Genomic DNA, 22188 nt, shown 5'->3' on the forward strand with positions numbered 1-22188 from the left:
ATGCGGTAAAGGGTTAAACCCATGACATTAGGTAAGCTAAAAAAACCCTTGAAGAAAGCACCATCTCGCAACTTAATTTTCACCATGTTCAACTTGCTGTCGGACCAAAAAAGAATACCTACCTTCAAAAATTCCATGTCACTACATCGTTTGTTGTCGTATGCGTGGCATCATCCACTCTAGTGCCCAGGATCTATATCTAATTTATGCCGGGATCAATCAGCGCTATTTAGGTACTTTTCCAAAGCATTCTACGGCTGGGCTACTTTGCACTACTTTAACGCTTTTGTATACATATAACTCTAGCTGTCGAACAAGTCATTATGAAGTAGAAAATTGACAGTTATTATCAAATCTACTCGTCTCTGTCATTTCGGGACAAATTACAGAGATAGCATCAGGTAATTTCCAGCTACCGCCGGTTTCCGCTCTCCGTTCCCCGCTCAACACCCATTATTTTAGGGAGAGCTTTTGACAATTACATACCTACTGGATATAGGTTTGTAGCCTACGAATCAACCTACGAAATTATGTACATAACATATGTATGTATGTAAACACTTTAAGACAGACAGGTTAATATACATTGAAAAAAAAATGTACAAAAGGCGAACTTATCCCTATAAATAAAGGATCTCTTCCAGTCAACCTTTGAGCAATTAAGAGTAAATTAGATGCACGAGAACACAGTAAACAAATGAATGAGTTTAATAATAGTTAGTTACGATACAAGTGCGAAAAATAGGAAATTCGCAACGAGTGGAGAATTTTAAAACACGACCGAAGGGGTTGCGAATTAATACCTATTTGCAAGGGTATCGTACAACGTTTTACAGTAGGTACATATGGCCCTATGTAGTTACGTAATGTGCTTATCTAACGTAGTACATAAGATGCTACATTACGACACGCGGTGCTGTATGCATATACATACAATCAAAAAAAAAGAATTTTCAAAATCGGTCCCGTAATGACGGAGATATGGAGTAACAAAAACAACATACCTACAACCGAATTGATAACCTCCTCCTTTAGAGATTTGGATGTCGCGGTTAATGGCTCCTCTACACGATGGGCCAACGCCGGCCACTCCAAGGGACGCAGCCATGCTGTAGAATGAGATAGCAATATCACTTGCTCCCTCTACTTAACGCATAAATGCGTCCCTTGGAGTGGCCGGCGTTGGCCCATCGTGTAGAGGAGCCATTACACCAGAATTTTACTTCGAAGTCAAAACGTAATAAGTAGATGTTGATTTTATATCAACACTGAACATCTTTAATCGTCAAGATTTTTATCAAGTTTTATTCAAATTAATTAATATTTACCCTATTTCCGTGTTGTACTTGTAATAAAATATTTACAAAGTGGATGGATGACTTTGCTTTTATTTTAATTGCTTGTGTTTCGAAGTAAGCAGTGGAAGGAAACATCGGTGAAGGAAAACATCGTGAGGAAACCGGACTAATCCCAATAAGGCCTAGTTTACCCTCTGGGTTGGAAGGTCAGATGGCAGTCGCTTTCGTAAAAACTAGTGCCTACGTCAAATCATGGGATTAGTTGTCAAGCGGACCCCAGGTTCTCATGAGCCGTGGCGAAATGCCGGGATAACGCGCGGAAGAAGAAGTGTTTCGAAGTAAGCAGTAGTTGATGGTGGTTCCTGATAATTTAAAAGTGATTTGAAGAATATTAATAATAATTAATAACAGAAATAAAACAGAAGAAGGTTTGGCCTTTCCATACTGAATTTAGGTACTTACTGTATTAGTAGGTACTATTAGTACCTTCAACCGGGGTGAACAGGTATGGCTGGGGTGAATAGGGACAAAACTTGAAATGTGATTTACCTGACAATTTCTTAAAAAATACCGACATAAATTGTAGCATACGAAATTTACTATTATTTTCATTCGTATGATAGGTATAATTTGTGTGGATATTTTTTAAGAAATTGTCAGGTAAATCCCATTTTAAGTTTTGTCCCTATTCACCCCAGCCATCCCTATCCACCCCGGTTGAAGGTACCTAGTAGTTTATTGATTAGGCATTTTGTCAAGTGGTCAACTTGCATATCTACTGATGAAATTAATATTAAGGTTTCTTGTTATTTTTAATTTTGATCACACCGAAATATTGTAAGATTTTTTGTATCGCAAAATAAAGTAAAAAAATAACAATATAGGTAACGGTCACACGCTGAGTTATCACGAGTATCACGACTACTTATTTAAATTGAATGTTACTAATCACATTTTTATTGAAAGTAGTATATAATCAATTTATAGATAAGATCACCAGCCACCCCAAACCCAACACCTGGCAAACGCCCCGAGTCTGAATAGGCACTACTACATTATTCAATAGCGTGGTCTATTGGATAGGGAAATTGGTAATATTTATAATGTTACCATTTAACGGTTGTAAAAATAAATAGGACTTGTTTAGTTTATTGTTAATTGCTTGCAATAATCCTTGCTTAAATAAATAATTATAATGGGTACCAAAACCAATCATGTATGCTGTAAAGGAACAAATTGAATACTAATAGTTTTCTTTCTTCGATGGGGTTAGGTTTATCAGAATAATTTTATTCCATAAAGATTCCTGCCTAACTCTGTTCTCCCGTAACGTTGTCCGTATATTTAGAACAGGCTAATTCGAACGTGCGCCTAACATCAGACCTAATATAGGTTGAATGTGAGTAGACCAGGTAGGTACTACTATTGGAATCATATCAGAAGTAGCTGTCATTTGTGCATGTTCGAATGAGCCTTGTTACTAAAATTTATCAACCCCATTTTCACCCCGAGTTGAATTTCCGAACATTATTTTTTAGTTATTCTACTGCATACGATTTTTTTTTAATTTCAAGGTCCTATAATAGTTTTACGCTGTGTGACTGTCCGTTGTCCGTTGGTACCTAGTTATCTACATGACGTGACTGTTTTATGTACCTACCTATTCAGTTTACCTATTCGGTGTTAATAACTCATCATTAAACACTTACAAATCATCCTTCTATCTCCCATAAGTATCTTTCATATATTAATGACGTAATTTCAGTATATCACCATTTCGGCGAAGGAGCAAGCTCGTATTTCAAGTAGTTAGTCGCATCGATGGGCCGTTTGTGTACCTACTTGATTTATAGTCTGACGTAAATCCTCGCTCAAATGAACCCTTTTCAGCCTATCCGTCTTCTTTAAAGTGTAATAACATGTATATTTTAAGACAAATGGGCCGTTGTCTTTACATATTTTACAAATAATTTATCGTAAATATTCCTTCGAGTAACACCGGGAAGGCAGACGGAATTCGTACTATTTTCCCTCTGCCGAAGCATAGGCACAACTGTAACGTGTTACCGATAGACGAAAACTTATAAAACGCCAGTCGAATTAGGTTTATCTAAATGCAAACGTGATAAATCTGATTAAAAAAGTTCAGCGCAATATAGATAATTAACTCTTTTGAAAATAGCTAAACATAAGATAAAGCGTCTGTGATTTATCAATCAATTATCACCAAGCGGTGTCAGTAGGGTCTGCAATCCGGATCCGAAATGCATGAAATTATCCGCATCTGGATCCGGATCCGCGGAACTTCCGTCCGATCCGTCGTGCAGACCCCAGGCATCAGAGAGGTTGAAAACTTCTCTTTATCGGGTCAGCCCAGGATAGGTACGGTTCTTTGCAGTTATAATTGCAGCTCTTTGAGGTACTTACTCAAAAATATTGTGACCGCTCTAAAAGTTATGACCTTTTTATTTTTTCCAAAGTTTGGCTAGATAGATACATACATATATCGTCTGTAAGTTTTGTATAAACAAATGGAAACAATGCTCCAAATTCTGTGATTTACGAGAGATCTCACGGCTTACACTGTCTTAATTCACAACCAAGTTCCCAACGTTTCTGCAAACATAAGACTCAGGGCTCAGCTAATGCAGGCTTTGCGTCAAAGAGAGAATTCGTTTAATGAGCCTGCAAATGTGTCAAGTGCTGGCAAAAGTGGAGGATTACAAAGCTGTGCAAATTAGGGGGTTATGTATGATTTCATACCGCCATAATGTAAAAGTTCCCTGCGAATTTCCGGTAGGTACCTTCTAAATATGTACTTATTAATCGCTGATCTGGTCTGATTTGGGATCGGGACTTGCGAGTAATCAGTAAAAGGGAAGTTCACCTCTTTACCGCTTATTGACATATATATCATGTTTGTGTTTATTTTGTACAATAAACGGTTAACACGTCAACGTCAACTATTGAGTCAATAGAAATATTTATATGCATGATACACGTAGTTTATCTCGCCTCGAGATACTGTCGCGCAAATCATGTGCTAGCCCGGCTGGAACGATTTGAAAACGTCTTCAGCTACTCAATGACATGGTTTGACGAGTAAACGCAATCTTTTAGTCTTACTACCGCCTTAAGCCCATCACAGACGGAGCGATTATATATCGGCAGAGACCGTAAGATACGGCATCTGCCGATATCTTTTACGTACTATACGACACCTTTACGATACATTACGATATATTTTCTAGACGTTTTTTGTACATTTGACAGAGTCTACACACGAAGCTGTAATATATATTTTGGTATCTTACGATATCTTATCGCAAGGCATCTGCAGATGCCTGATGACAGGCCTATTCGGATTTCGAGATAATCACAAGATCTAGAGACGATTTAGAGATCAACTAGATCTACATTAGATATCGACTAGATGTGAATTGGATATCTAAGTCATAACTTGTCGAAATCGTTCAAGAGGACCTCCAGAATCGAGGAAACTTCAAATTTGACATATCTATCTTACAAATATCTTTGAATTATGCATATCGTAACTTGTTGAAGTCTAGTAGAAATCTAATTCATTTTCCGAATCGAGCCGTTAACATGCCTCGCGATATATCGCTCGGTATATTTCGTCTCTCTCACAATGTAGGTGCTAGACAGAGGGCGATGTATATTTTGGTATCGTTGGCGTGTATATGTATGCCGATATTATTATCGCCCCGTCTGTAACGAGCTTTAGCCATTACAATACTTTCCAATCATCAACAATTCATTGTACAGCGCTTAGCCCATTAACGCATGTCATTTATCGCCACTATAGCTCGTCAGTCATTAATTACCGCCCTATCGTCAGCCATAGTGTCAGTCATTCCGGACACCTACCGTCGGCGCGTGCGCCGGAACTGGCGTTTAACAAACATGGCGGCTTCCGGAAACGGACCCCACACCTGTACTGACATGCTTAATTCAGAAAGGGCTTAAGGACACTAGACTCAAAAATTTAACCAAGGGTTAAAAGTAAATCTATGCACCCGTTAGTTTTTGGCGCTCGAACGATTTTTTTTAAAGGTTATCGAGTGAAATTTTCGAAAAGTTTTACAAAAGCTTATACAGCAGCATCAGATCGTTATAATTTTAGCAAGGTGAATTCTGCCCATGTCGAGGTGTACACTTTTGAATTGTGAGAAGAGAATGTTCGGTTAAATTTTTATTTTTGTTGAGGAATAGTTGAATGTTGGAAATGTTGATTTTATCGTGTCAAAACAAAATACGGACTAAAATAAGGGCGAATTTCTCAATGTGGATGACGTTCATTGATGATATGTAATTTAGATAAAGATGGCGCTTATGACCTTTAGTAATTAGAGCAGTAGGGACCCGTAGGGCTCTGTAGGGCCAGAGAAAGTGATCCGTGACGAGAATGTGGCCGACAAAGTGTCGTTTATAGTTATTCACGCTGCGATAAATTTAAAACAGGAACATATTGACCTGTTTATTTAGTTGGTCAAACAAAAAACAATTACGAATGCAAAGACTTTCACTAATTTATGATATGAATTTATACACGACAAAAGTTGTTGTTTGCCACTTGTGATTAACTAAAAGAGAAGCAAGCGAAAAATTCAAAAAAATTAACCATGGCGTAGCGAGTGGTTTCAAAAATAGTAATATCGTTGCTTTGTGCGGGTTTTGAGTCACTTGGGTTAACAAATTTTACTACAAATTAAAATACAAAACTACGATATTATAATTTTCTGCTATTTAGGGACTTTTAAAACATTTTGTATTTGCAACAATCGTGAAAAACTTTTCTGTATCGCTTGCTAAACTTTAGCTACGTTTACAATTTACAATACGTGTAGGTATAATCCCCTAAGTTTTTCCCTTTTTTTGATTAACTTTAGTCCCTTGGGTAAAAGTTTTTTTTATGATTCAACACACAAAAAAGTAACACGTGCCAAAATACGTACGGTAAATCCAAAATTTGTTCCACGAAAACATTTTAACGGCAAAAATGTAAGTAGTATCGGCTAAAAAATAATAGCAACCTAGAAACTTAGATAGGATAAGATTCACAACATTAATACCTATGCTCGTAACTAGAACTTTACTACGTTGATAATAAGATTACTTTTGCAATAACACACTTGGGTAAGATACGAGTTTGACAAAATAATAACAGTAGTAATTTCCCCCGAGGAAGCAAGTTCGATACGCCACGATTATCGGCAAATTGCGGTGTATTGCTAAGCTATTTTCAAAAAGGACCTAACTGACACTAAATTCCCAGTAACATACGCCCTTTAGAAAAGTACTATTACGTATGCATGTAAACATGTAAACAATTTTGCGGCTTATGGCTTTGAAATAAAGTGCATTATTGATTGTTGTGTATGTGCGTTGAAGCATGTTTTGACAAATAGACCAACAAATTGCAGTTATAAAGAGCTTTTAAGGGCGAATAATGTTTAAACGTCGTTTTGAATGAGGGTATCAAGCATTATCAGCTTTTTTGGCATTTGGGGTTAGTTATAAATGTTAAAAGATAAGATAAAGATAAAAAATAGTTTATTCAAGTAGGCATATTACAATGCGCTTATGAACGTCAAATAAACCTTTACCGGCTCCAACCGTACACCTCTGCCCCGAGAAGATTTAAATCCCCCCTCAATTGGAGGAGGGTATCCCAATATGGGACCGGCAACAAACTCGGCGGGACACATCTTTTCAAAACATTATTACATCTTATAATTAACATGCATTACGAGTAATTAATACAATTTAAATTACTATAGAATTCATGCAATTATACTCAGTGAGTACATAACTTTATAGAATTTGATATAAAAAATAAACATATATGCACATGAATATTATTTTTAGTTAGCTAACAAAAAAAAGTAATCGATGAGTTCGAACAAAAATAAAATTACGTATTTTCATAACAAATTTCCATGATGTTCAGCTTTCGTGCTAAATAGTCATACATTTATAAGATAAGTTTTATACCTATATATGTTAATGTTTTTTTTTCTACCGAGCGAAAGTTGTTTAATCAGATTTCGAATCGATAAAGTTACTAAAGAAAGATCTCAAGATTGTTATTCATATTTTTAGCAACTGTATTATAGTTCTTCTTTTTTAGCATTAGAAAGAACTTGAAAGAAGGTAAGCGATCTTGGCACGTCTTTTAATTGAAAAACGCTTTTTAAAAATCAATAACTATTACTTATGAAAGCAGAAGCATATAAATGATCGTATTAGATTCATAATTGTTATATATTTGCCAAAACTTATTTTTAAAATGTGTTTTTTAATTAAAAGACACATCAAGATTGTTTACCTGATTTCTAATGCTAAAAAAAACGAAGTATAGGTATGATCTAAAAAAGTGCTACTATTTTTCAAAAACTATGCGGGCTGAACTCCTGCACCTTAAACTTGTAAAACAGCTAAAAAAGTAAAATTTTAACAGTTCTCAGTTTATTTTCGGAACTGGAAGCAGGCCATTCAAGCACTCGACCCATTTGCCACTACTCATACTGTATACGGCTAACGAATTCACTCTGGGATAAGAGTAGGTACCTAAATAGAGTAGCGAAGTTTACTAGTGTACGACCGAAACCGGATTTTTATGCCAAAACCTGCCGAAACCGAAACTTCGGTCCGGCACTACCGAAAATACAGTTTCAGTGCACCCGAAAGGTTCGGCAGTTTATTGGCCGAAACCGAATCTTCGGCCGAAACATGATTTTTATGCAGAAATACGAAACCGAAATATGGTCCGACACTACCGAAAACACAGTTTCGGCACAAATATAACAAAATACAGTTGCACAATTTAACTACATACTTTCATTAGGTAGGGGAGACCGAGGTGAGTTGTGACAGAGGAGAGTTGTGACATTGTCGATTTTTTGGAATCTATTAACTAAAAACGTAAAAACTAGGTCGCAATAGCGCGCGTTTGTTAGTTCAAATTGCGAGCTAACAAACGCACACTGTTGCGAGATCACTAACACTTACCTACTAGATTCCAAAAAATCGACAATGTCACAACTCTCCTCTGTCACAACTCACCTCGGTCTCCCCTACCTGTTTGTAACTAACTATTATAACTAAAATAAACAAGATAGATTTATTTATTCAGAGTTCTAAAACTAAATTTCCTGAACACATTACATAAAGTCCGGTGATGCACGTGTGCACTAACTAGACAACTTTGCTGAATAATTACGTGTTGCATAACATCATGCAGCAAATACAATGTTCTATGTACCTTTGAATAAAGTTGATAATTGTTTGTAGCCAATTGAAAGACTATGCAATTAATTTATTTCCTTGAGTTAATTACTGAAACTGACACCGTAGCAGAAAGGACTTGGATTTATGAGTACTTGAGTAGACAAGCTGAGAAGTTTATAATTTGCAGAAGTTTCCTGGACGCAAAAAGCCAATTTTAAATAGCCCCTTTTACATGACATTAAAGCTCTCCAAAGGGACTCTACGTGTTGGATCTATAACTCCACGCAAGCCTAAAGACCGGGATTAATAGACCCGTGAAATCTAAAATGGAGATACAACAATATAAAAATGATAGGTACATATATGTACTTACTTATACAGTGTGGAAAGATAAGTCGGGCCCTGGAGGGAAACTACCTTAAATACTTAAGCTGGCTCATTTTACTTAAAGGAGACTTTCCTTTATTTTTAAAAAGAATCAATATTGCATTCCAAGATTTTCTACAACTCGCTTGCCTCGCCCGGGACTCGAACCGACTAAAAATTCCCAAAAATAAACACTCGCAATTTTATTCTACTAGTCGATACAGTTAATGTTTATGATAACATTTCTCCAAGAAACATTAGGTCTTACACACGTCTGTCGTATAAAATATCCATAAAATCTAATATTTAGTACTCAAGATTTTTTTAGACAAGCCAAATTGAAGAAAAAAAAGAAAAATACTTTGAATGCAGTTTTGTTTCTTTTTAAAAATAAAGGAATGTCTCCTTTAAGTAAAATGAGCCATCTTAAGGATTTAAGGTAGTTTCCCTCCAGGGCCCCACTTATCTTTTCACACTGTATAAGAGGCCTTAGTCTTGACTTGAATACCATTCAAAATATTTTCTACTAGATAAAGAAGCTTTGTCATATAGATACAAAGCGAGGTTTTTTTATATTCTATCACTCAGCGTCGTTTATACCTACATGTAAATATTGCTTAGTTTTACGACAGAAGCCGAGTTTAGTGTCTAGATATTTTATTCTCAGTAAAAAAGTATATTTTTTATGTCCGTCTGGCGACACAGCGACACTTGAGACACTAACAGCAACGAGGCCATTTTCTAGTACACGAGGGACGTGCTTTTTAGGGTTCCGTACCCAAAGGGTAAAACGGGACCCTATTACTAAGACTTCGCTGTCCGTCCGTCCGTCCGTCCGTCCGTCTGTCACCAGTTGAAATTTTCACAGATGATGTATTTCTGTTGCCGCTATAACAACAAATACTAAAAACAGAATAAAATAAAGATTTAAATGGGGCTCCCATACAACAAACGTGATTTTTGACCAAAGTTAAGCAACGTCGGGAGGGGTCAGTACTTGGATGGGTGACCGTTTTTTTTTTTTTTTTGCATTATGGTACGGAACCCTTCGTGCGCAAGTCCGACTCGCACTTGCCCGGTTTTTTATTTTTGAAAAGTTACAAACATGTTGTAGGCGACGGAACTTACCAACCTTTGTGCTGCGCGCGTGCTGGCAGCTCACAGAAACCGTGGCAACACTGGCAACCTGATGGCTCCTCTACAGATGGGCTAACACCCCCACTCCAAGGGACGCATTTATGCGTTAGAGGGAGCACGTGATATTGCTATCTCATTCTACCGCATGGCTGCGTCCCTTGGAGTGGCCGGCGCTGGCCCATCGTGTAGAGGAGCCATGATACGGATGCCACTGCCAGCGCGCGTCTTTTGTTTATATGTTGATAGTTTTCTTTGCGTCAGCGACAAATGTTTAGTTTTCACATCGTTTGAAAATGTGTAAATAGCTTGCTGTTTTATATATATTCTGTGTTTCTTTATTTGTTATTGTGTAACGGCCCGACAGCCTACACGTTTGTTAATTGAGTAATATCAGTAGGTATTAAATATAACAATCGTTCCACAATTTTACCCCTAATGTCGACTAATCAATATCGCGATTTATCTCGCTCAGTATTCTTACAAGTAGGTATATATTTGTCTCCCTTCTTTTAATATCGCTAAATTGAGGCATTGATATCGAGCCGCCTCAGATTACCACGATCACGTCGCTTTCTGAAACTCGTATCTTAACCAATATCAAAGTTGAAATAGAAGCCTTCAAACATCTATGTAAGGTTCAGAATTCGGAGAAGGAGCGAGCTTTATACGGTCTTTTTAAGGAAAATAAGCGAGCAGTGGAATTCTCTCTTTCAGTGCCTGAACAAATACTGGAATAGTGATTGGTTTTTCGCTCTTTCTTCTGTTGGTGGACTGTCTGTGTGTGTCAACCTATTAAGTACTTACCTTACAATAAACACAAATACAAGAGTCTATTAAACAAATGACTGCCATATTCCTAACTCTTTGACTTAATTAATTGGATCGCGTAAGGCGTGAATTGTAGTAGTAGTGGTACCTATTTACTTAATGTGACTTAGGTTTTCTGAAAAGCTGTTTAAGGAATCAGTTATAGTTTTATACTTAGTAAGTTAATACAACCTTTCACCTGACAGACTAATTTTAAATATAAGTATGTATCTACCACATACTTATTAATTCATTGAGAAACCAGCATCAAAACGATATAACCTAGGTATATCAATTAGAATTTTAGGTTCATCACAAACGGGTTGGCACAATTCCAAGAATTCCAGGATAAACCGGGGACTAACAAACAAGGTCAGGGTTTGATCCGGGCAAACATGACATAAAAAGTAACGTCAGAAACGGATCCGCTACATAGTAACAACTTTTAATATCCAGTACAGATATGATGGTCGTATTTGTCTACGTGACAGCGTGATAAAACAGTGGCAGTCTCTTTCTATCCCGCAGGGTTAAAAAGTGACAGTTGTTTTATCACGTGGATATAAAGCGAAACATAATAGGCTTGCAGTAGGGCTAATATGGTCGGCTCTTTACCGCTGCGGAAGCAGTATAATGGCCTCATTTTTATCATCTGTCACGCCATGTGTCACTTTCGCACTTATGTATTTGTTAGAACGTGACAGGCAGGGCGATAAATGATAAAGAGCCGACCATATTAGCCCTACTGACACAGTATTCAATTATTTACCGCCATTTGGTACGCTCAGCGAATAATAACTCCACGGCCGACTTCGGCCACGGCGACTGCTGTCAACTCCTTTGCTGTCGCTGGTGTGCTCGCAAGTGGCTGATGTAGCCGATCTTGTTAGTAAAAGTTCGCGAACATTGCGGGCATGTGAGCACACCGTTAACATAGTTATAGGGTATTGCCGCAGGTTGTCTGGCTTTTATTCTATCACGCTTGGCGTCAAGCTCTAAGCGCCGCCGAGATTCAAAATCTGTTATCTTGGTATTTATTGCAGCCCGCCATTCCGTACGCATGGCTGCCTGCTGCTCCCATCGCGAGGGCTCTACGCCACACTTCTTCATGTGACGCTTAAGCACATCTTTGTACCTGAGGAATTGGCCGCCCTGTTTCCGCTTGCCCTCCTCAAGCTCAGAATAAAAGATGTGCTTAGCCACACGCTGGTCGTTCATCCGCGAAACGTGACCGCACCACCGAAGCTGACGTCGCATGAGGTATACCTCGATTCCACCCACATTTGCTCTACGCAGCACTTCGGTGTTCCGAACACGATCGGACCATCGGATCTTCAGTATCTTACGTAGGCATCTGAGGTGGAATCGATCCAGCATGCGGATATGGCGGCGATAAACGGTCCACGTTTCAGCGGAGTAAAGGAGGTTAGGCAACACGACCGCCATGTACACGGAGATCTTAGTGGCCAATTTCAAATCGTGTGAGCTGAGGACCTTGTGATCTAGCCTACCAAAAGCTGCAGCCGCAGCCCCGATTCTGCTGTTAACTTCAGCATCAAGATCGCACTTGGAGGTTATCGTGCTCCCCAGGTATCGGAACTTGTCAACCTGCTTCAGCTGGTCCTCGCCGAGTCTAACGATCAGTGTCTGTTGACTGAGGACGTCCAGAGACATCACTTCAGTCTTTTTGACACTGATCTTGAGCCCAAATCTGCGGCAAGGCTCGTCGAAACTGGACATCAGCTGTTGCATGCCTTCCGGGGACTCAGTCACAAAACACAAGTCGTCTGCATACATGATCTCTGTGATCACTGCGTATGAGACTTTTGTGCGTGCTTTGAATCTGGCCAGGTTAAAAATGTTGCCGTCAGTGCGGTAGCGGACGCGAACACCTTCGGAGCATGTCGATAAGACTTCTCGGACTACAACTGAAAAATACAAAGCGAACAGAGTGGGTGCTAGGACGCAACCTTGCTTCACCCCGCACGTAACGGGGAAGAAGTCCGATTGTTCATCGTCGATAGCCACGCAGCACTCCATGTCGTCATGCAGGAGTCTAACTAGTCTTATAAACTTCTCCGTACATCCGAGCTTGCTCAGAACTACCCAGAGGGCTTGTTAGAAAGGGATAAAACATAATTTAACAAAATCAGACCCGTAAAGTTTTATGAATAAGGGCCACCCCACATCTAGCGTCCCTCGAGCGTCGGCGTCTGGTCAGCGCCACTCAGCGCTATGGAAAATGACGTCGCTGCGCAGTTGCGTCGACGTTGCGTCGAGCAGCGGCCATAGAATTGTAGACGCCGACGCTCGAATGACGCCAGATGTGGGGTGGCCCTTATTCATAAAACTTTACGGGTCTGATTTTGTTAAATTATGTTTTATCCCTTTCTAACAAATACATAAGTCCAAATTACAGATAAAGACATACGATTCATAGCTAATTCAGGTCAGTATCGCGTTTATGAATAACGTATCCCTCTAGACTACTCTAGAGTTTCATGTTTATTTACGTACAATTATATACCAGCAAAACTACGTGTAGAAATTACCACAGCTTTATTCAAATACCCGCTTTGTTACTTTTGTAGCTGACCGTACGATGGCTAACGTGAGGTTAAAGCTTAAAATAAGTCATAAACTCTTTTAACTGTACCTGACTGTTTAAAATGTGTATACAGTCCAAGTTTACGTACAATGTGTATAAATTTTTCGCCTTATTTCATTACAATAAGGTTCAATTTAGTGAACACGCCTCTGACGTCACGTGACCCGATTAAGTTGCAGTCGGTATGTAGGCATGCAGCGCAATCACCAGCTGGCAGCTTGATAAATTATGCTGGAAAACTATGCACATTTCCTCGTAGTAAGTACGAGTACTATGGGATATATTTCATAAATTTTCCACGTAGGTATCCAATTTTAATACTCTGAGAGGCAAACAACCACAAAGCTTAACCGACTTATAGCTCGGCCTTGTGTAAGTAATTCAAAGTCGCAAATATAAATGAGCGCACATATATATTATGACCTCATTTTTAGGGTTCCGTACCCAAAGGGTAAAACGGGACCCTATTACTAAGACTTCGCTGTCCGTCCGTCCGTCCGTCTGTCTGTCACCAGGCTGTATCTCACGAACCGTGATAGCTAGACAGTTGAAATTTTCACAGATGATGTATTTCTGTTGCCGCTATAACAACAAATACTAAAAACAGAATAAAATAAAGATTTAAATGGGGCTCCCATACAACAAACGTGATTTTTGACCAAAGTTAAGCAACGTCGGGAGTGGTCAGTACTTGGATGGGTGACCGTTTTTTTTGCTTTTTTTTTGTTTTTTTTTTTGCATTATGGTACGGAACCCTTCGTGCGCGAGTCCGACTCGCACTTGTTACCTTTATTTTGCCTGCTACTAGAAATAAGGTTAATAAAATAATGAGGGCACATATTTATCGGGATAACCTAACCCGGCCGACTTCTGGCCGAAGGTTGTCGTGTTTCGGAGGTTCCGGGGCAAACTGCCGAACCCGACACAAGACCAGACACAACGGAGCCACGCCGTTTTGTCGCCTAAATAACGTTTTATACTTAAAATGCATATACCTATATTAGTCTGTAAGGTATACGTACCTATTTGTAATATGGGCTTTGTTGCCTGATTTAAAATTTAAATAAATAAAAACGTTTGTCGCTACAGAAAAAACCAGCCGAGTCAAATACGAGTGTAACTGCGACAGCCATTGTTACGCACAATGCGCGATGTAATCGACACGCAGTCTGGTTAAACCGTCTCTGACCTTTAATCCCTCATGAATAAGGGAGTTAATGTATACCGGCATTAGGTAAATTTAAGTAAAATAAAAACAATTTTAAATTGGTTCATTCGTTATCTAAGAATGTACCAAGCTAACTCTGCGTGGATTTTGCATAAAGTTTCAGTGATATGTACCCAAATCCTTAACTAATTATACTGTCCACATGAATAACACTCGTTTTTCGGAACATCAATCAAGGATGACTCATGCTAGAACCGCGTTTTCGATGAAAAGTCGTGTCGGACGCCGCTCCGTCGTGCTCCGTGGCGCTCCATCATGCTCCGTGGCGCTCCGTCGTGCTCCGTGGCGCTCCGTCGTGCTCCGTGGCGCTCCATCATGCTCCGTGGCGCTCCATCATGCTCCGTGGCGCTGCATCGTGTTCCGTGGCGCTCCGTCGTGCTCCGTCGCCCTCCATCGTGCTCCGTGGTGCTCCGACGTGCTCCGTGGTGCTCCGTGGTGCTCCGACGTGCTCCGTGGTGCTCCGTGGCGCTCCGTGGCTCTCCATCGTGCTCCGTGCTGCTCCATCATGCTCCGAGGTGCTCCATCATGCTCCGTGGTGATCCGTCGTGCTCCGTGGCTCTCCATCGTGCTCCGCGGCGCTCCATGGTGCTCCGTAGCACTATATAGGAAAGCAATTAATGCGCAATTGTCTAAAAAAGGCATGGAAATAGGATTAGTGAGATTACATTTATTTATTTGACATTGGATATAGAGCTGAACCCCGCTAAGTTTCCATGCCAAGTGCTACGTCAAGCAAGGAACTTAAAGGACCATGCGTTCTTACTGCCAACTTGCCAAGTTTGTGCAGGGTTAACGTGGTCAGAGTTTGGCTAATCCGACCCAAACGTCCCGTCATCATTGTTTCCGCGCCATATACTCTGCTTCCGCGGCCTGACCCCTTAATCCCTGATGAATTGAGGCGCGAATGTGAACTGACGCGTGACCGAACTAGTTGGCGAATGTGTTTCGTGTATACACGTTCTTTCCTATTAAATTGTTTATACGACAACGGTTTCACTCACTTGAATTTTTAGTCGCGGGGTTCTTTCCTATATGAATATGTACTAAATTAAAACTTGAAAAGTTGCACTGTCACCTGCAATAATATGTTACTCTTCGAAGGCCGCAAAAATATGTGACACGCTCTTATGGCTCTACAAATAAGATCGTGTCAGATATTTTTGCGGCCTACAATGTGTAATATATTATTGCAGGTAACTGTACCTAGACGAAATGAAAAAGCCTCTTTGGGAGAAAATTGATAGGTGTTGGAAACGTTCATTTGTCCCTCCATCAGAAACTAAGATGTACTGTGAATAAATAGAGTTAAGAAAAGTCTCCAACGATTTTGATAGCACGCGCAGTTAAATTGTTATTTTAAACGTCAAACTTCTATGAAATTATGATGTATAAATAACACTTTCATTGCGTATGTTATCAAAATATTTTCGGGCTTTTCTTAACTCTATTTAATCACAATAAGTACATCTTACTTTCTAATGAAGCACACATCTCGCACTCTCAGCAACTTCAGTTTGGTAGAATGTTTCATCATTTCCAAATTTTCCGATATCTACCGACAAGTTTGGAATTTCACAAGCGATCTGTTCAGTTGCAAAGCGCCGAACTTTTTTAATCATACGATAAAACCTTTCATCTGACATTTCGCTGAAACTTTAAGCTTCCAAAGTTTTGTTAGAGTGAGATTGATTTTAGTTATAACGCCACTTAAATTAGAGATTCTTTTTTGTCATCAACAGACACTATAGTCTGTACTCGTATCTTAAACAAAATCTACCCTCAAATGGCTCCTTATTTCAGTTGAGGGTAGATGAAAACATTACATGGTCAAAATAATGTCCTTAGGTTAAAGTCAGGTCGTTCAGTGACTGATCCAGGCACTTTTGTATTTGGTTGATTAACCAATAAATGTTATAACTACCCGAAAATGTACAAATTGTTTGTTTAATTTTTTTTAAATACCTAAAGATACAGAGTATAGAAAATATTCAATTTTAGACGTGTATAAATTTGTCGCCTACCTACTGCTTTTGATGAGTTCTCCGTGTTTACGAAAAAACTGACAAAAAATAGTTGTTATGACAGGACAAATGGTGTAGCACAGTGATTCGCTTTTAATTCTACTATGTATATTTATTTATTGTAGCGCTGTAGGTACTTAAGCTCGCTCTTATTGCTGTAAGTGAGCCTGAGGAACTAATCTGTAATCTGTACCTGGGTGCTCAGATACGAGTAAAATGTCCATATCTGAAACGAACTACACAAACAGTCCTTAAAAGAACACGAAACTCGTAAACTATACTACCAAAGTTACCGTGTATTCGCCACTAACAAATCTTAGTTCTGGTGCGACAAGAGCGTATCTGAGTTTAACCTTCTTCTGAGTTGAAACTTTGTTTTACTAAGGTTCCGAAGACGTACTGTTTCGGCAATTTGCACTTTTATGCCGCGTTTGCACGTGCTTGATGAGTCCGAATGGCTACTTCTGGGTTTATGGACGTTAAAATAAGGTTAAGGTAGTTCTCCTACTAGTAGTAACAGGGGGTAAATTTGGACAAAACGGTTTTTAGGGTTCCGTACCCAAAGGGTAAAACGGGACCCTATTACTAAGACTCTGCTGTCCGTCCACTCTGTCTGTCTGTCACCAGGCTGTATCTCACGAACCGTGATAGCTAGACAGTTGAAATTTTTACAGATGATGTATTTCTGTTGCCGCTATAACAACAAATACTATAAACAGAATAAAATAAAGATTTAAGTGGGGCTCCCATACAACAAACGTGATTTTTGACCGAAGTTAAGCAACGTCGGGCGGGGTCAGTACTTGGATGGGTGACCGTTTTTTTTTTGCCTTTTTTGCATTATGGTACGGAACTCTTCGTGCGCGAGTCCGACTCGCACTTGCCCGGTTTTTTCATGAGGGTGACATGAAATAACAACATGAGATGACTGACGCTAGATCGAACCGGGGCTGGGTCGGAGCTTCCGGCGCTTCGTATTCTGTGGAAAGCACCACGTGATCACCAATCACTTCAATCAGCCGTCATAGAAAATGACAAGTCGGACGCCCCGGCCCGGCCCAAGCCCGGTCTAGCGTGAGTCATCCTTAACAGGGGGTAAAGGACAATACACTTGGTACCTATACGTTGAGGCTATTAACATGACGTCCACCCACAAGATGGACAGACGACCTTGTTAAGGTCGCCGGAAGACGCTGGATGCGGGTCGCTTCCAACCGGCAGGTATGGAGATCCAAGGGGGAGGAGGCCTATGTTCAGCAGTGGACGTCTTATGGCTGAGATAATGATGACCCTGCCCACGAAGCAGGAGGTCCCGTGTTCGAATCCTGGTAAGGGCATTTGTCTAGTTACCACAATACAAGCCTTAGGGCCCGATTCGGATTTTGAAATAGACATCTACTTATATATCTATATGTATAGATATCTTTTAGACATCACCAAGATACGATAACGATATGTTTAAGATCTAACCGGTCAAATTTGACATTTGCGCGATTCTGGAGATACTCTTGAACGATTTCCACAGGATATGACTTAGAGATCCAATTCACATCTAATAGATATCTTACTCTATCTAACGTAAAAGTGACTTTGGTTGCCCGAATTGCGCTGCAAAAGAGAACTAGTTGATATCTAAACTATAACGTATCTAGAATGGATCTACTACGTGTCGTCTCTTGTGAATATCTTGAAGTTCGAATACGGCAGTTTGTCAATGTGACTTTAAAGGGTAATTATATGTAGGTAATTAGGTTCCGTGTAAGTACAAAAATAATGTGCAAAAATAATATCCTTAACAATTAATGGCAATAAATATGTCAACAATCTTCTCCAGTCGGCGTATTATGGATAGCTTTATCCATCTTTATCCACGAACTAAAATAACTGTCACTTTTTAACACCGTGGGATAGAAAGTGACGGCCACCGTTTTATCACGCTGTCACGTAGACAAGAACAACCATCATATCCGCAGTTTCATCAGGTAAAACGGAAAATGTATCTCAATACAGCGAGGGACATTTTTAGAAGCTCTAACTGCAAAATAATTGTTTGTTTTTAGGGTTCCGTACCCGAATTAATAATTATATTACACGATATTACTATTTGAAGATAAAATGCTAGGTTTACGGAAATACATTACTTGTAATGGATTTTACATTGCGCAAAATTTGATTATAAGTAATAAAATATTAAAACCGGTATTGTGGATCGGCTTCCGTAAGTAATGTTTATTTTATAAAGATAATTTGAGCGGCCATCATACATTAGTAACCGGGTGGTGTATGTGGTGTGTTTACTGCTTATAACACTGTGTAGTGACTCTAAGCAAACTGAATTGTAGTGTTATAAAAAAACAAAAGAGGACTTATATGTAAAAGCATTTTTGACATTAAAATATTGATTTTCTTGTCAATAATATTTAGACTTGAGTAATTCGCCAGTAAATGGCCACACTAAACTAAAAATTAATTCTATTCACCGACAAACAGAATTCATTATCGTATAAGGTGGCTAGTTATTGAAGGCTGGCCAGTTATTGAAACTTTATACTAAAATGAATTCTGTTTTTTTTTTTTATTTTTTTTTTTTTATTATGCATGGGTTTACTCATGGCCACAGACTAGCCGAGGCGTAGACGTGGCCTACGATGGAGCGAGCTCGCCCAGAAGGTGCCTGTTCACTCTTGATTTGAAGGTTGCCGGGTTATAAGAGCACGGAAATATAGACGCCGGCAAGGAATTCCATTCCTTGGCAGTGCGCATAAGGAAAGTAGAAGCAAAGCGCTTAGTGCGAATTGGCGGAATATCTACCAAGTAAGGATGGAAACCGGCCGTGCGTCTAAAAGTCCGATGGTAGAATGGGGACGGTGGAATGAGCTCGTGTAGCTCTTGGGCACACTCCCCGAAGTGCAACCTGTAGAATACCGACAGGCTGGCGACTTTCCGCCGATGGGCCAAAGTCTGAAGCTTAGCCGTTAGCTTCTTGTCGCCAATCATCCTCCTGGCTCTGCGCTCCACTGAGTCCAAAGCGGCGAGTTGGTATTTAGCTGAGCCATCCCACAGGTGGCTGCAATACTCCATACACGACCGGACTTGAGCTTTGTAAAGTGTTAGAAGCTGTCCAGGTGTGAAGTATCGCTTCACCTTATTTAGGACGCCCAGCTTTCTGGCCGCAGTTTGTGCTTTAGACTCAATGAAGCTGCCGAAGCCGAGGACTGAACTCAGCTCCATGCCGAGGAGTTCCAGGCTGTCGGTAATAGGTACAGATGCACCCCGGAAAGAAGGAGTCAGGTCGAATGGACTCCGTTTAGCGGAAAATAAACACGCCTGCGTTTTGGAGGCATTGAACGTGACCAGATTGTCATCACCCCACTGGGAAACGAGACTAAGGGTCAAGTTCATTCGCTCAACCATGGCCTCTCTCTGTGAACGTATATCCTCCCTGCTGTCCCTTGCACTAGCCAAATATCTCTCAACAACCGTACTGTCATCTGCATAACCTACAATGCTGGGTTGCAGCATGTCGTTAATGTGGAGCAGGAAAAGGGTTGCGGAGAGAACAGACCCCTGAGGAACACCGGCGTCAATGGCCATGAGGTCCGAAGAGCAGCCATCAATAACTACTCTGATCGACCGTTCACTCAAGAAATCAGATAGCCAGTTACAAAAATCAGCAGGGATGCCGTAAGCAGGAAGCTTGCTAAGGAGACTTGCGTGCCAAACCCTGTCAAAGGCCTTCGAGATGTCCAGTGAAACAGCAAGCGCTTCACCGTTCCTCTCGATGGCCTCGCCGCAGCAGTGCGTGACATACGCTAAAAGATCCCCAGTAGACCGACCTCGGCGAAAGCCATATTGACGGTCACTGAGCAGATCATTTGCTTCGAGGTATGCCAGCAGTTTGCCGTTAAGTACCCTTTCCATGACTTTACAGAGCATGGAGGTAATGGCGATTGGTCGGTAATTGCAGGGATCAGCACGACTACCCTTCTTGGGTACTGGCTGCACGTTTGCAAGCTTCCAGGATTTCGGCACCGTTCTTGTTTGGAGAGAGAAGCGGTACAGGCGTGTCAGTACAGGAGACAACTCAGGCGCACACTGCTTTAGTACACGTGCAGGTATACCGTCTGGTCCACTGGCCTTATTCACGTCAAGATTCAGCAGAGCTCGGCGTGCCTCTTTTTGATGTATAGCAATTCTCTGCATAGAGGAACTGCAATGAGGTAGCGTAGGTGGAAGTTTTGAGCCTGCATCTAGACGTGAATTGCTCGCAAACAGAGAAGCAAACAAGTTAGCTTTCTCTGTCGCGGAGTGGGCCAGTGTCCCATCAGGTTTCTGCAGAGGTGGCAATGTGGGTCGGCAGAAGTTGGATTCGAACGCTTTCGACAGGGACCAGAACCGCTTGCTACCAGGAGGGTAGGAGGCGAGTTTGGCCCCTATTCGACTGACGTGGTCGAATCGAGCCTTTCGAAGCACCCGTTTGCAGGACTTGGCAGCTGAGTTAAAGGCTTTTTTCTTCGCGCGAACCCTCTGTGCTCCAGCTTTGGTATCGCGGGCTAGTACCCAAGCCTGGTATGCAGACTGCTTAAGAGCCTCGGCTCGAGCACAGTCCGAATTGTACCATGCTCGGGTCTTGTGATCGAGCGATAGGTCGGAGAACGGAATGAAATATTCGATTCCCTGCCGAATCACATCCACAACAGCCTCAGCAGAACACGAGGGGTCACCCGAAGAAAAACATACCTGCTGCCAGGGGAAAGACGCAAAGAAATGCCGCATCTCATCCCAGTCCGCTGACTCGTATCGCCATACTCTCCTCGTGCCCCTAGGGCAGAGATCAGGAGGAGAGTGGATCGACACGGATTTCACCAGACAGTGATCGGACGATCCTAGCGGAGCTGAGACCGAAACCGAGTGCCTGTCTGGATCAGTTGTCAGCAGAAGGTCAAGGCAATTGGGTGTATGGTCAGTAACATCCGGTATCCGCGTCGCAACATTTACCAGCTGGGTAAGGTTTAGGGATACAGCAAATTTGCGCGCTTCCCTCCCAGCGTGGCAAGTATTCTTGTATGGGAACAGCCATAGCCATTATAGGTGAATAGAGTTCATTTTAAGTTTAGGGTGGCCAGTTAGTGGCCGGTGACCAGTTTATAATTGGTCGAGTCCGTTTTGGCAAACAGCGATTGTAACACAGATGTGGTCGTTGCTGCTAGTCGTCTTTTACTCCGCAATGCTTGCCGCTAAGGAATTGGTCAGTATTTAAGATACACTCGGGAGCGATGAAAAGGGGTCATCTTTTTATGGAGATTGTATAAGCGCCCCCCCCCCCTCCCCCCACATTTGGCGTCTTTCGAGCGTCGACGTCTACAATTCTATGGCCGCTGCTCGACCCAACGTCGACGCAGCGTCGACGCAACTGCGCAGCGACGTCATTTTCCATAGCGCTGACCAGACGCCGACAGACGCCGACGCTCG

At 40.9% G+C, this 22188-nt stretch overlaps 2 protein-coding genes across 2 annotated transcripts in view; both read right to left on the reverse strand.

Annotated features, from left to right (window-relative positions):
* The window catches only part of LOC134663544 (uncharacterized), a 216629-nt gene that overhangs the window by 107487 nt on the left and 86954 nt on the right, over window positions 1-22188 (reverse strand). The gene's annotated exons all lie outside the window — the stretch shown is intronic.
* LOC134663515 (NADH dehydrogenase [ubiquinone] flavoprotein 1, mitochondrial-like) overlaps window positions 21631-22188 on the reverse strand; it is a 219710-nt gene continuing 219152 nt past the window's right edge. Inside the window, exon 9 of the mRNA XM_063519904.1 lies at window positions 21631-21641. The gene's annotated coding sequence lies outside the window, so the exon portion shown is untranslated. The remainder of the gene's footprint in view (window positions 21642-22188) is intronic.

Source organism: Cydia fagiglandana, chromosome 4 (genome assembly GCF_963556715.1).
Source record: "Cydia fagiglandana chromosome 4, ilCydFagi1.1, whole genome shotgun sequence".
Classification (NCBI taxonomy): Eukaryota; Metazoa; Arthropoda; class Insecta; order Lepidoptera; family Tortricidae; genus Cydia; species Cydia fagiglandana.